Here is a 16,942-nt window from a genome sequence, read left to right as displayed (position 1 = left end):
GAAAAAAAAGCCCATACAATGAATGGGCAGCCCGTGATTGGCTGAGCGCTCTCTCAGCCAGTCAGCAATTGGCTGAGAGAGTGCTCAGCCAATCACAGGCTGCCCATTCATTGTATGGGCTTTTTTTTCCAGCACTGACAGCTCCCGCCTCCCCCTGCCTGGCTCTGTCACTGCCCCCCGCAGCGTCCCCTGCAGGCTGCCTTAGCAGCGCCCCCCACCAGCAGCCCTGTTCTGCAGCCCCCCACCAGCAGCCCTGTTCTGCAGCCCCCCCCCTGCTCACCGGGTTTACATGCGATAAATCGAGAAAAAGGAAACTAAGTGGATATATGAACTGAAAGCGCTCACACCAGCGGGCCTGAATATAGACATAGAATTGAACACCTTTCTATGAGAAACACCTGTATCTGCCATTTCTATTATATACCTGATAACCTATTGCAAAAAAACTCAAAAAACACCAAAAAAACTTCAAGCTTCATCACACAACAATAAACCATGTGCTTGCCGCCTTTTTCCCTATGACCATTTCCCTTAAACCCATTACCACTTCCTCTCAAAGGAACAAACAAGTTTTGTCCTTTTTAATTTTTTAAATAAAGTTGTTTAAACATAAAAAGGAAGAACCATCACAGCACCACCATCCTTGACAAAGAGGGGGAAATTTACTAAAGGAAATTTGTAAAAAAATAGGTGTATTTGTATCCAGAAATACACTTATTTTTTACATTTATTATCCCGAAAATACGGCAGTTCGTATTGGTATAGATAGCACATCAATACGAATACGAATTGCCGTATTTTCGGGATAGTAAATGTCAAAAATAAGTGTATTTCTGGATACAAATACACCTATTTTTTTACAAATTTCCTTTAGTAAATTCCCTCCAGAGTTCCTACTCAAAACGTGTTGGATGTGTGCGCCGGAAGTCCTGTACCGATACCCGGAAGTAAACAATCCGAACTTCCGGCCTCACTGCAGCGGAGCATCGTGGCAACAGGGAGACGGAAGACGCAGAAGTAAGACCAAAACGGACGCTGCACTGACACAAGGAGAAGATACCAAGGTATTGTAGGGAAAGTGTAGTTGGACGTCCTGACTGCGTGTCCACAGTACCGCCTGCCCGCATTCCTTCAATAACCAACAAGCCACGTAAAGGGCTGTAAACATATAAACGGGCTTTTTAAAGTCAAAGTTTTACATACTTACTCTCCCTTCCCCATTTACCTTCCCTCCTTTTTTTACAGGCAAGCACATCATTGTTATTCTATTGTACCACAAGTGCTCCCTTTCTTTATATATAAACCAAGTATAGCGCGATTATACATATTTTTTCAATATATTGTATACGGTCCTTTTTGCTTACATTATATATCACATGTGATTTCAAGAAGGGCTGCGGATCCAATAAATCTTGAGTACAGTGAGCACAGGGCCGGGTATCGGATTGGAATTGGAGCTAAAGCACATGTTATTTGACCATTTTTGTTCGATTTATCGGCCTGATTCAGCAGAATCGGATGAAAAGTGCCAAATCGAACTAGTGTATGGGGGCCTTTAGTGCTTGTCTAGCTCCCAACAGAGCTTCTGGAACCTGGAAAACTTGAGCTTCAGTAGTTACCCCCACACTACACCCCAGGCAGGACCCATTCCTCTTGTCTTCTATTCATTTCACATGGTAGTTTGTTTGTATAGATCTGCCTATATGTAACTTCCCTGTTTTATTCCATTTGCGCTATGGACCGCTTGTGGCTCATTAGAAATAAAGATAATACTTTTTAAGATATAACGTGAGCTCCTAAGGCTGTATTGTAGGAGAAAATAGAAAAACAGTAATTATTACATAAAATTAAACTTTTGTCAATATGTGCATTTACTCCATGGGTTACAGTAGTGTTAGAGGACAGGGGACAAAACAGAGCATTGTGCACTAAATATGGATTTCTTTGTTCTCATGGCCAAATAGGTGTATGGTAATTATCAATCACAATATATTTAGATATGTTTAACAGACCACCAGGTGGGGCTGTTGAGCTACATATAGAAATGAGTGTTTAAGCAATAGTATAAAATGACTGTATTTATATAAATTTGGAGCCAAGACTATAACTGGATACACACACCTAAAGATTTATCTGTCCAATCTATCCAGTGGGAATCTGGTAATGTATAGGGGCATATGAAAACCGAACATCTATACTTTTAAGAACCCATATGCCTCCACACATATATATCTGTGCTTATCGTTTCTGTGCCAATTGCTACGTATGACATCCATGGCGATTGGTGCGGTCCCATCGCCAATCTAATGCAGATCATGCCATATGCCCCAGTCTGGGGCCGGCAGTGTCCTGTGGAGGGGGGACAGATAGGAGTCTCCCTTGCCTGCTGCTGCCAACGGGAAGAGACGCTGTGCATCTATTCAGAGGGGCAGGGGGCATGGCCAGCAGCTTACACAGTGTTGGCCATACCCTCATAGTGATGTAAAATGGAGGCGTGGCCTGCAGATATGGTATCCCTGTGAGGTCATGCCCCTTATTATAGGCCACACCCCATTTCCCCCATACAAGAACCCCGATTTAAAAAGAGCAAATGTTGGGAGGTATGGGTTGGGGCATATTTGCCTACCATGTTGGATGGCGATGATTCCCCTAAACAGCGAGGTTTGCCGCAAATGCAGCAAGCCCACTTTTGGGGGGGAGCTGAATACTGATGATGAGCTATCAGCGCTGTTTGCTGTATAGCTCGCACCCCCCCTCCCCCACATTGAATATATCCCTATGTGTCACCTTCACAATCTATATGAAATGCTTTTCAAAAACAGACAAGTATGAGGTGGGGGTCGATAAACTTAATGCTTATTGTCCTCTTGTCTTGTCCCTAACTAGCCATTTCTACATGGGAACAACCACTTGCGAGACTATTAATATCGATGCATGCAGCCTATGCAGCATTGGGTAATGGGGTACTGCTCCCTGGCCCTTCAGCGGCACATGTACCAACATCATGGACGTGATGATGTCACAATGGTGCAGTCCCCCATTTTTGGCTGCAAAATCAGCCATCATGGGGGGTTGTTTAATTGTCAAATTTACCAAATAGCGACACACACTTGTGGAGTGCACTTCCAATACAATCCCCTGTGAGTTGGCCACCTTACATGCTCTGTGTTTTTTAATACATTTGGGGGATAGTTAATTTGTTATTGCTGCTATAACCACTGATAATACATTACAATGATCAGGTCTAAAACCCAGTAATTAATAAACATGCCCCATACAGAGATCCAAGTGATTTGATCCATGAAATCCTGCCAATTGAAATCTTATTTTAGATTCATTTATGTTTCATTGGATTTCTTTTGGTCTGTCTGGCAACAGTATGTATATAATGTTCCCTCAACATTATACTGCACAATTATATATATTTTAAATATACAATATGCAGATTTTTGTGATGTTACCATTCCATGGACCTGGTGCACTAAGCTTAAACCAGTGGACAGTGATAAACAGCCAGCCAATCAGCTCCTAACTGGCATGTTACAGACTGGGTTTAAAAAAATTACAGGTAGGAGCTGATTGGCTGGTGGTTTATTACTCCATTTTGTCACTTTTTTAAGCTTGGTGCATCTGGCCTTATATGTGGAAGACTTGAGACACACTGTCAGTGGCAAGTCCACCATGGTTGCAGGGTATCAACTTTGAGGCTAGGGAGCCCTGGGCTGGCCCCTTGAATCATACCTCCCAATTCTCCCGATTTTTGGAAGGAAAGTCCTGATGTGCTAGTTACAAAAGTATGGTAATTTCTGGGTTGATGATGGCAGAGTTTGGGTGGATCAAGGTGGAGTTTTCCTGTTTAATCCCCATTTGATATGTGAAAAGTTGGGATGCATGCCACCACTTATGAGACCTGCCATACATCACCACTATACAAAGGAATAATGGTGCTCTTGTCTATAGTTCCAAACTTATTGCTGTGACAAGGGAAAAATGACGGAGTAAATATGACAGTATAAGAATAGGGAGGACACCTCATATATAAAATATAAGGTACTTGTGGAGTATCACGGCTCCCACGACCTGCATCGTATGCAGATCGTATGCTAAAAATCGCATCGCATGTGGCATACGATGCGATGCGATGTTTTACCGATTTTTGACAATTTTTTCTCAAAAATTGTATGCCATCGCATGGCATCGTATGCCATATGTAATGGCATACGATGCGATACGATGTTTTACCGATTTTTGAGCATTTTAGCTCAAAAATCGTATGCGATCGCATCAGATGCCATACGATGGCATGCGATCGCACCCGATTTTGCATTGAAATGCATCAGAATGCATTGAAATGTGTATTAAACTTGTGAAATGCCCCCAAATGCCATTTTTTATAGTGCACCACCCCCACTATCAACGTCAACCCGAAGCGTGGCGAGCGCAGCGAGCCCGCGAGGGGCGGCGGTACGCGTCCTACGACCTTTTCATACCCCCACTATCCACGTCGGCGTGGAGTTGAGAATAGAATAGTGTGGCGAGCGCAGCGAGCCACCAGCCCGAAGCGTGGCGAGCGCACGCGGATACCTTCACAGCTATACGCGTCCCCTCGCGGGCTTCACAGGTATCCGCGTCCCCTCGCCACTCTTCGGGCTCGGTGGCTCGCTGCGCTTGCCACACTATTCTATTCTCAACTCCACGCCGACGTGGATAGTGGGGGTATGAAAAGGTCGTAGGACGAGTACCGCCGCCGCTCACCACGCTTCGGGTTGACGTTGATAGTGGGGGTGGTGCACTATGAAAAATGGCATTTGGGGGCATTTCACTACTTTAATACACATTTCAATGCATTCTGATGCATTTCAGTGCAAAATCGGGTGCCATCGCATCGGATGCCATCGTATGGCATCCGATGCGATCGCATAAGATTTTTGAGCTAAAATGCTCAAAAATCGGTAAAACATCGTATCGCATCGTGTGCCATCGTATGCCACTACATATGGCATACGATGCTATGCGATAGCATACGATTTTTGAGCTAAAATGCACAAAAATCGGTAAAACATCGTATCGCATCGTATGCCATCGTATGCCACTACATATGGCATACGATGCCATGCGATGGCATATGATTTTTGAGCAAAAATGGTCAAAAATCGGTAAAACATCGTATCGCATTGTATGCCATCGTATGCCACTACATATGGCATACGATGCCATGCGATGGGAGCCTTGATACTCCACAAGTACCAAATATAACTTCCTTCACTTTAGGATTTAAAAGTTGCCTTTACATTTTCCCAGCAAACAATTCGAAGAATGTGAGTATTATACCAAGTGTGGCATTTTCAATGGCATACCCTCCTAGGAAAAAAACTGATACAGGGGGGTTGGCCATGTAGTCATGGGTAAAGGGGCGTGGTCATGGGTAAAGGGAGTGCGATACTAGGGGCTGCACGCACTTTCAGAGAAGGACCAAGGGAGCCTCCTGTCACTGAGCAGCACTGCAGACTCCATGTTCTGCTATAAAATCCAGACAGTGCTGCACCTGCTACAAATGGTACAGCCGCTGTTTTGCCAGTAAAGACAATTAAAATAAAATACTGTACCGACTAAAACAGCCAACAGTTGGAGGGTATATAAAATAGTATTAAAAGCAAATAGCATCAAATTTATGTTATCACAAGTTCATTTTTCATAACATAAAGATTTACCATATTTGCCATTGTTTAAAAACAGGTCTTTGGGGCTAATTCAGGTTGGATCCTTAATCTGAGAACTTGCAGTTGTCTGCGAGCAGAAAGCCACCACACAGTGGGCGGGATTCACTAATAATCCCCGGTGCACATCGCCGGCATTCGCATAGTTAATAATCGCATATGCAGTAACATATGCGATTATTAACGCAAAAGCGATGCCCGGGATGTGCACCGGGTCCCCCCTCTCTGCCGGAACCCTTACACAGCTGTAAGGGCTCCGGTTCCTCCTCCCTGCACTCAGAAGTGGTGCAGGCAGGAGGAAATCACTGGTCCAAGCAGCACAGCAGGAGGCTGCCCGGACACAGGTGAGGGGGGTGCGGCGCTGATCGGTGGGGGACGCGCGGGGCGGTGGGGGACGCCAAGGGAAGCCCATAGGCTTCCATGGGGTTATGCCAAATAGGAACTGGCGTAACCCCCCCGCAGTGAAGCCCCAGCAATGGGGCTTTGCTGCATATGAAAATGCGGTAAAAACCCCGAAAACTGGGTTTTTACAGCATTTTCAGCTTGCTGAATCTCGCCCAGTATGAAATAAAACACGCCACGTGCAAATCTAATAAAGCATCACAGATCACTGTGCTTCCAGATCCATACACAAATTCCATCTTTGCTGTCTGAGGAAATGTGAGCAAGGTTGCGTGAGACAAGCTGCAAGTGGTCATCGCTGAGGACATAGATCCACCTTAAAAATGACACCCAGAAAATGCCACATTTCCGACACCAGACACCAACTTCCTATTAGTCAAACTGCGGCTACATTGCGTTTACGATCCGTTTGCATTTTAAATGGCTAATTCCTTTGCACAATGCGAACACTGCACATGCGAGTCTATTTTTGCAAATTCAGCCCAATGTGTCTCATGCATGTTATGCCCCCGGCATCTCTATCTTTTCCAAAGATCAGTCCTTAATAGCAGCTCTATCTCATTAACACAAAGCTCTATACATACAGTATCCATCTATAGTTTTCCCTGTTGTTTATGAGTTAATAAAATGACATGCTTCATCAGTGTTTTACACTGTATTCATCAATGCCAGCCTTATGGTCTGAAACCAGAAGTTTACATTTAAGCCAAATATGTGAAGAATCTACAATATACCTCTGATCATCCAAGCAGTGAATCCAAAGTCTTTGAAAGTAGTTACATAGTAAATGAATCAGGGTATGGATCATTAGCATTGTGGTCGACCAGCATTAGCTCGACACCATTAGGTCGACATGCATTTAGGTCGACATAAGTTAAGGTCGACATGCAGGAAGGTCGACATGGGTAAGGTCAACAGGGTCATTAGGTCGACATGGGTAAGGTCGACATGGTTTTCTTCTTTTTTTTACCCATGTCGACCTTCTATCATGTCGACCTTCTATCATGTCGACCTTAAGTCATGTCGACCTAAATGCATGTCGACCTAATGGTGTTGACCTAATGCTTGTCGATCATCATGCTGGTGACCCAATGACCGTATCCCATTTTGCAAATTAAAATTCAAAATAAATATATTTTTTTTATGTCCACTAAAATGCTGGTGTTATCCAGATCAGATAAGTGGAGGATCTATAACTCAAATATATGTAGTTTTTAAAAAAAAATCTATCTATCTATCTATCTATCTATCTATCTATCCATCTATCGGAGGTTGGGATGCTGGTATCGCCACCACCATCCCAACTACCACAAGGAGACCGTTAACGGAATCCTGACATCAATGAGGATCCTGGAATTCCATCTGCTGGGTTGCCAAATGTAAATATTGAAGGTGAGTTAGGATTACGTCAATGTGTGCAAGTGTGTGGGGCAGGTTAAGGCACTAGGGGGATTTAGGGTTAGGCTATGGGGGAAGGGTTTGTACTTGTATCCTTTATGACTATGCAGCCATCCCCTCCCAATTTCCCCTCACTATTTAATAAATCAATTACATTCTGAGAGGTTGCGTATGAGTTGGGAGCAAAGTAAAAACAAACAAGGAATTTTGCAAGTACATATATATTATTTTATTGTGAACAGGGCACATCTTTTTATATAGGGCCCACAGATGCAGTGCAGATATTTTACAATTATTATCATTATTATTAATATTATTACACTGACATTCACTTTAAGCAGCCCCCTCCCCAGTGGCAAGACCACCGGGAGCCCAGAAGACCACCAAAGAGCATAGGGCAGGTCAGTTTTTTTAATTTGTTTCCCCTTAAAACGCAGGGTTATCCAATTTGTAAAATTGGATGCCGTGGGTATCGGGAGCATGCATACCTGCGGTAAACCAAAATTGGGTGCAGGATATGCAAGACTTTACCTCACTAAATCCTGCGCTCAATTGAATTCCCCTGTAAGAGTCTTTTCACATCAGTACCAATTTGGAGCTCACATTTATAAGTCAGAGTTGATTTACCCTCCTTGTTGCAGTAGACTGTATTACAAAGATGGTATAATTGATCCCAAATCTAGAAATACCCATTGCTGATCCGACTATGGAACTGATTCAAGAAACAGCTTAATGGTATTACCGATAATGTTCAAGTTCAATCACCTACTGCAAGAGAACAGACTATTGAACAATAGTTGTGATATTTCTCCAGATACTTGCAAGTTATTTTGTAGAGAAGATCCTGTGTTCTAGAATCAACATAGCTATGTTATTTATTTATTTAATTTATTTATTAACAGTTTCGGTACTCTTTACCTAGATGGGCGCCCGTCGTGGTGATCGCGGGTACATTTATGTCTGGCCGCGGCGCGACCGACGCGATGCCCGCGATTTCCCATTGAAACCCATGTTAAACATGGAAATCGTGTCGGTCGCGTCGCGGCCGGCCATAAATGTACCCGCGATGCCCGCGACGCGATGCTCCCGATTTGCCATAGGAATCAATGTTAAAAGGCCCGATGGACACGATTTTACTGTTAAATGCCTCAATGGACCCGATTTGGCCATAGGAATCAATGTTAAATGGGCCTTTTACATGAAAATCGCGCTCAATCAGCCTTTTTAACATTGTTCCCTAAGGGAAAATCGCGGTCATCGCGGGTAGCAGATTTTTATGTACCCGCGATGCCCGCGATGACCGCGATTTTTACCCCCGACGCCCGCGATTTCAATCGCGGGCGCCCATCTAGGTAAAGAGTACCACAGTTTCTTATATAGCGCACACATATTTACAGAGAATATTTGAACATTCACATCAGTCCCTGCCCCAGTGGAGCTTACACTCTATATTCCCTACCACATGTACACGCACACACAGACATTCTAGGGTTAATTTTGTTGGGAGACAATTAGCCTACCAGTATATTTTTGGCTTGTGGGAGGAAACCGGAGTACCCAGAGGAAACAGACGCAAGTACGGGGAGAAAATACAAACTCTGCACAGTTAGGGCCATGGTGACAATCGCACCCATGACATCAGTGCAGTGAGGCAGTAATGCTGACCATTACACCATCCGTAGTGGCCTATGTTATCATATATGGTTAAATTGAAACAATATGGATTGGATGAAATGTCTTTGGAGTAAGCATAAAACGTACCTGTCAGTGGCGTAAGTTACCCCATGCAGCCCGGAGGCAAGATAAAAGTTAGTGCCCCCCCCCCCCCCGAGAGAGAGAGAGAGAGAGAGAGAGAGAGAGAGAGAGAGAATGAATGAATGAAGGAGAAATAGAGAAAGAAGTGTCAGAGAAAGAAAGAATGTTAGGGAGAGAGGGGATGTCACAGACTCACCGTCTGCCGCTGCAGCGCCTCCCACTCAGTTTCGTGGACTCCCTGCTCTTCATCACTGTCCCACAGTGACATTGTTGTTGGCTGGCTTTCTCAGCCTCAGGCAGGCCGACTTCCGCCCCAGGTGACAAGTGGAGTGGTGACGTTGCCGCGCCCGCATACACGCAATGGTACAGGGGAGGGGGCGGGGCCGCCAGCACACACGCACCGCTACCACTGCACACAAGAGTGCGGGAGCAGGGGGGGATCGCATCGCCCACCCACACCACACAAGGTTACGGGGAGGGGGCCGCACGTCAGCACCACTGCGCACAAGGCTACGGAGGAGGAGGTGCTGCATATGCATAATATAGCCGCATGTCGCTGAATAAGATAAGTGCGACAGGCGGCAGTTATGCAACACAGCGCGGGCCCCCCTCCCTGTAGCCTTGTGCGCAGTGCCCCCCAATGTAATCAGGGCAGAACATCGGAGGCAGTGGAGCCACTGCCCCCTTTAAGCCTGGCGCCCGGCGGCAGATGACTCCATTGCCTCCGGGAGTTCCGCCACTGGTACCTGTTTCTAGATTAAATAGAAAGTTTTGTCTGGAATATCCTGGGACATTCTGAACCATTTAGAGAACATTCTGGAAAGAGGTATATAATGTCAGGCTACTGCTTACTCTGTAGACTGAGTTGTTTTAGTATTGGACAGCTCCGTGTCTATACCTTGTATCCAGTGCTATCTTATGGCTAATCTAAAATTTCAGTATGTTCTAGTTTGGTCTACCTTTAAAAGCTCATTCCCTCTTAAGGACATGATTGTACTTCTAGACAAAATGTAGTTGTTCTGTTTGCTGTTATTCTTGTTGCATTCTGGCTTTAGTAATTCACTTTATGCAATAACTTTGCCTTTACTTCATCTTTTTGGTACTGACACTGCCTTACTGGTTACCGAACCTAACTGCTGCCTCTGTCTTCCCTTTGTTCTTCTGATCCTGTCCCATTCTGACTTCCTTGATTGGACTCCAGTGCTGACTGCAGACCCGTAATGAGGTGATCTTTCCTTGGACAAGTAACATTTATCTCTTCTTCCCAATACCAGTAAAGAGCTCTGAGAAGCACCTCCAGTGCTGTGAGCTGCAGTGTGCCAATGCGCCAAGACTGACAAACCCCCACCCCTGCCCGTAATTCCCTCCACCGCAAGAGGTTCCAGGAACGGGTTCCCTTCCTATTTGCTACAGGAACTGTAAGCAAGGGTGTAACTTCCATAGGTGCAGAGAGTGCAGCTGCTATGGGGCCCAGTTCCTGTCAAAGTAACATGTGCTACATACATTTATCACCATTGAGTTGTACATCGGGGCCCTTTTAGACTCTTACTATGGGGCCTACAAACATTTAGTTACGCCACTGGGTGTGAGTCAGCACAGAGGGCTTATCTATAAGTACGGAAACCCTATAAAATATTAAGATAACAAAAGTGTAGCCTTAGTTTCAGATGAGTGGATAACACATATGTTTTCTATAACACTATAGGCAGTTGTATCATATTCTTAACAAATGGTATGTTCAATGTTTTTATACAGTGGGATCATGTTTTAAAAAATAAAATGTATTCACGGCGCACATATAATTTACTGCATATATAAAACTGGATGTTTGGCCATAGCAACATAACAATAATCAAAACACATAGAACATAATGACTCCGAGGTTCACCCTATGTATAGCATGATTAATGAATGTTTAGGAGCGTTTGCTCAGATCCTGGTTTTAGAAATGACCCTAAGCCATGGATTTAAGTTGCATAAAGAACAGAGAACTTCCACAGGACTATGGCTAAAGAATCTTTGTACCCAGAGGATGCAGCTATTTGAAACAGACGAGCAATCAATGGACAGATAAACCATTTAATGACATTAAACATCTGGTGTTACACAGAAAGAAGTAAGTCATCCTTCATGTCTTCACTGTGTAATAAAAGCAGGCTGCGTGAAACACGAGCAATTAAGCAAATGAATCAAATACTGTGACACAGCAATGGAGCAGCATAATACACATAATAATAATAATAATAATAATAATAATAATAATAATTATTATTATTATTAATTGTCTATAATAAAGAACTAAGCCAAGTATCATGTATCTTTGTATGATACTTATACTTTTAGCATTTGCCTGAATAATGGACATGTTTATTTTTAATTTAGTACCAGTTATTTATATAGTGCACACTTATTCTGCAGCTCTTTAAAGAAAATATTTGAACATTCACATCAGTCCCTGCCCAGTGGAGCTTACAGTGTATATTCCCTACCACATTAACACGCACACACAGACATTCTAGGGTTATTTTGATATGAGCCAATTACCCTACCCCTATATTTTTGGAATGTATATTTTTGAAACTAGAGTAAGCCCACACAAGTACGGGGAGAATATACAAACTCCGCACAGTTAGGACCATGGTGGGAATCGACCCATGACCTCAGCGCTGTGAGCCAGTAATGCTAACCATTCCACAGTCCGAGCAGAATAATCCAGGGCACATTGCACAGCATCTTTGAATAAATGAGAGGAATATTTTGTAATATTATTGTCAGACATGTATCTGAGGAAAGATATAAGACAGTAGGCCAACAGTTGTCACGGAGCACTAATACCACTTTCCCATTATATATTACCGTACATTTATCGCACTCTTCTATGAAAGTAACAGAACTGAGAGTGTGCCAGGCAGCGTTTGCAAATTTGTTTTCTGTTCAGCATTGTGCTCATGGCCGAGGCAGAAACTAACATTTTTGTCACCCGGGACACAGGAGTAATTTGGGGCCCCTGTCCTGGTGCTAATACTTAAGATTGCCATCACTAGGCTGCTTTTTGGCACCCCCTCAAATCACGTGCCTCCTTGGACACCCCAGCCCCCCTTACCCTGGCTTGGTCCTGTGTCAGTCCTGCCTGAAACACAAAAATGGGAATTATGGGTAGAGGCAGAATTACAGTACCATTAGTGCAGCATGTGCAGTGCACCGGGGTCTCTGATGACTAAGGGGCCCACTGCTGCCCCTAGCAACCTCTTGTTATCCCTGTTACACTCTGCCTCACTCTGCCTCTCCCTGTCACCCACTGCTGTGTTGCATATTGTGAACTTGGGTTGAGGTGATGGAGGAGGGCCCAAGTTATATTTTTGCTCCTAGGCCCACCATGCACAAGTTATGCCACTGTTTATTTCTGTCACACTCTGCCTCCCCCTTCCTCTTCCTGTCACCCTCTGACTCTCCTAGACACCAGAGATGGGCAAAACGGGTCACTAAATAGAGCTGGGATCAAGTGATCAATCCGTGAAAATATATGAATCTTTTAGACGGATCATCGGCTCGCTTTGAAAAAAGGGGTAATTTGATAATAACAAGGCAGAATTACAATCATTTATTGCCACAAACGGTAAAATCAACATTTCTTTTTAAACTTTTTTTTTTTTTTTAAACAGTGAGCTGAACAAATAAGAACATACATGACTGAGTAAAACACTGATCGATGGCTGGGTGCAGAATTGCCATCGATGGCAACCATCGATGGCGTCTGCACCGATGGCCATCCCTAGCAGCAGCAGCCTAGTTATTCTTTCTTTCACTTGCAGTCACAGCAATGTACTCAGTCTCCAGAGTTAGTACATCTCAGCTGCCACAGGTGGCAGTGCTGAGCTAGGCAAATGCATTGTAACGGAAAACGAAACTGAAAGAATGATGGTTCACCTTTTTGGGATCGGCAGCTCACTCACTCTTTTATGGGATCTGTCCAAAAGATCTGCTTCATTCGCGAATGACCAATCTCTACCAGACACCCACAGCTGTGCTGGATATTGTGAACTTGGTTTGGGGTGGTGGAGGGGGCCCAAATTATATTTTTGCATCTAGGCCCACCACCCACAAGTTCCGCCACTGCTTATGGTATCGTATTATCTAGAATAACCTGTGTATTTTTGGGGTATTTGCAACACAAAATTATTATTAGGGTTCATCTTACCTAATGTATAAAAGAGCTTTTATTCACATGATCTATCACAGTTTGGTGAATTGCAGCACATAAATGTATATGTATATTGAGCGGTTATACTGAATTTGTTCTATGAATAATGTTTAACTACAGTATGTTATGTCTGTTAGCAGGGCCGTAACTAGGGGGGGGGCTAGGGGGTCACGTGCACCGGGCGCTGGAGTCGGGGGGCGCTAGGGTGAGCAGCGGCAGCATCGGGGAGCTAGCGCCGCAGACATATGTGGCACCCCAGACCTTTGCAGGGCACAAGGAGGCATCCCAAGGCTGATTGACAGCACTGGAGGACGAATGGGAGGCGGCAGGAAGTGAGGCGCGCGGTGTGTGAGGAGGAGGTCGGAGTTCAGCGCGAGGGGGACGGCGTGACTCCGCGCGTGTGAGGAGGAGGGAGAAGAAGGAGGACAGTGCGGAGACCTGACGAGGGGAGAAGGGAAGAAGAGGACGGTGTGGAGGAGACCGGAACTTCTAGCCCCTCCGCACAGAGAGAGGGAGACTCGTCCAGCCTGGCATCCAGCAGCCAGGGGGGGTGACTGAGTGCGGCAACGCTGCGGCGCCCGCACTAGTACGCCCTCTGGCCGAAGACGGAGGGGACCCTGCTGATCGAGGGACGGAGCTCCAGACGGTGTGGAGGAACAGCCGACCAGTGACTGTGTGGGAAGAGACGTGACGGGCAGGAGCCTGCAACGTGATCCTGCCATCAGGTATTGACTGCACCAGCCACCCCACACACAGCCAGGCTGCACCCCATACCCCAGTAAAGTGCCCTAACGCTTCCTCCAAGGAACCCATCCCACACCTACCATCCCACCCGGAGTGTCTCCCGCTTGGGCCGCGAGCGAGCTAATACCCCACCTGAGGGACCAGAGGGGAACAGGCCCAGGACCTGGAGGGCCATTAGAGTACCTGCCGCCACTGTAGAGCCCCATTCCACCTTGCCTAACTAAGGGGAACTATTCAGGCCTGTATTCTGCCCCTATTGGGAGATTGCTCCCTTCCCCCATGTGTGACACCTTGTCCCCTGTTACCCCCTTCCTCTGTGTCTGTGACCCTATCTGCCCCAATTTCCCTGGTGTCTGATCCCCTCTTCCCCTTATGTGTGTGTGTGACACCTTTTACCCAAATAAAAATGTGTAATGGGCATTACGGTGTGTGGTATAAATTGTAATGGCACTTCCGGTTCCGGCTAGGGAATGTGAGGAAGCCCTGACCGCGAGCTCCGTTGCCGATCCGGCCTGTCATCTCCCCACGGCTGATTTCAGCCTCCAAACACAGCATACAGCACCCGGCGCCCTCCCTGAAGTACCGGAGCAGCACAGGAGATCCCCGCTGAAGGGGATGCCGAGTCACAAGTCCCGGGCGCACAAAGGGAAAATCTCCTCGGCATCCAAGATGGCGGCGGCTCCGGAGACGAGGCATCAGACGCGCTCAGACACGCCACTACCACAAAGGGTAAGAGGCTCCGATACACTCACCTCAGACGCCTCAGAGGAAGATAGCCAGCACTCCCCCCTGCAATTAGAAACCCCCCTGCCAGATATGTCAGCTCCTGTCACCTATGGTGACATGGTAGGAGCGATCAGGGCGGCCATTGCTCCTATATTTAAGGAACAAACAGAAAGCATCAACAGACAATTGGCTCAGCTCCAAAAACGTGTCATAGACACAGAACACAGATTAGGGAAATGTTTCCAGGATATGGCAGAGATCAAGCCCATTGTAGCCCAGCAGACAAAAGACATGCTTGCCCTCCATAACAAGCTCCAAGATTTGGAGAACCGGTCCAGACGCAATAACCTGCGTCTGGTCGGATTGCCAGAATCTGTCAAGGGCCCTGAGCTATTCAAATTTATCAGGACCACCCTCCCTGAAATACTAGAAATACAGGATCGCTGTACAGACCTAGTGATCGAGAGAGCCCACAGGCTGGGACCCCAACGCCCATCCAGAGATAACAGACCCAGGACGGTCATCTTTAAGACCCTAAATTATCTCCACAAGGAGCTCACCTGGGTGGCGTCACGTAAACATCGTGGTATTGAATGGGAGGGGAGTACCATTTTGATCTTCCAAGACTACACCGCTGAATTAACGAAGCAGCGTAAGGAGTTTTCTCCGATTTGCTCTAAACTAATCGAAATGGAGCGCAAATTTGCCCTTTTGTATCCAGCTAAGCTTAGAGTGTATGATGGCTCTTCATTCAGAGACTTCATGACACCCGCTGACGCAGATGCCTATCTCAGGGAGGAGAACCTCCAACGCCAGTCACATCGTAGTATGTCAGATTGTGAATAGAAGCTGGGATATCCCGATCCCCCCGCAATTGGCTATCCGCCATATCCCCCCCCCTTTTTTCCACCCCTCCACTGGGAGGAGCTACAGCTTGCACCGCTAAGGATCCCCCCCTGTACCTCGCTATGAGACTTCTGGATGAACATGTTTCACGTGCCACTTGTTCCGTCAGAAAAGAGAACATGCCTTCACATCTCGCATTTGAGGAGGTGTGGCTTGCTGCCTCAAAGGATCTCCGCTACCTGCATCCACTCAGCCACACAGCCCTGACCAGCAGTTAAGCTTCGGCCCGCCACAGAGAACTGCGCAAGTACGGGACTGATACTACCTCCCACCACCATCCCATCACAGGGTCTGCTAGTCCTCATAGCAAATTTGCCGACTCATGTCAAGACTGTGTGTTCTAGGCAGCCCACCCTCAGACTTATCGGCATAAATGCTCATTACCCCCCACCTGCATTAAACACAGATTGACTCTGTGGGCGGACTTGTTGCCCCCTACCCCTTGAGCTCCGAATCTGATATTGGACACCTTTAAGATTGCTTCTATTTCATCATCCACAAGTCTAACCCCTTTTCCTCAGACCCCATATCACCCTGAAAGCCGCTGCGGATGAACCCTTGTTTATTAAGCCTATTTGAATATATTGCCGCTCAACTGAAGTAACTCGCTGTTGTTGTGTAGACCCTTTTGTTTGTCTACTGGGCCGGTTTCGGCCAGGGAGCCTTTGCGTGACCGTCCATGAGAGATCTGATGGGACTCTCTTCCACGGATCACGGAAGCTTCCAAGTATGGTTTTTCTTTTGTTATTATGCTACTGTTATCCCCTTTGTTTACTTTTCCCACCCCCTCATCCTTACCTGCATGCAGTTTATTGATGTCATTTCGATAAGAGCTCTAAAACACTTCAATACAGTCCCCCACCGTGCTATATATTCTGTGAGACACATCAGGTACCATTACTGTGATTTAACATGACCTTACGTCTGGGAAGCTGGAACGTCGGGGGTATAAATTCCCCAATCAAAAGGAAAAAGATCCTGATACATCTAAATAAATTAAAACTAGACCTGGTATTCCTGCAGGAATCTCACCTCCTGCCCAAGGAAGTAGCCAAATTAAACTTGTTAAAATGGAAGGTGCTTGCCTCTGCGT

This window comes from Crinia signifera, chromosome 3, assembly GCF_055691185.1.
Source record: "Crinia signifera chromosome 3, ASM5569118v1, whole genome shotgun sequence".
Taxonomy (NCBI): domain Eukaryota; kingdom Metazoa; phylum Chordata; class Amphibia; order Anura; family Myobatrachidae; genus Crinia; species Crinia signifera.
This window is presented reverse-complemented; position numbering follows the sequence as displayed.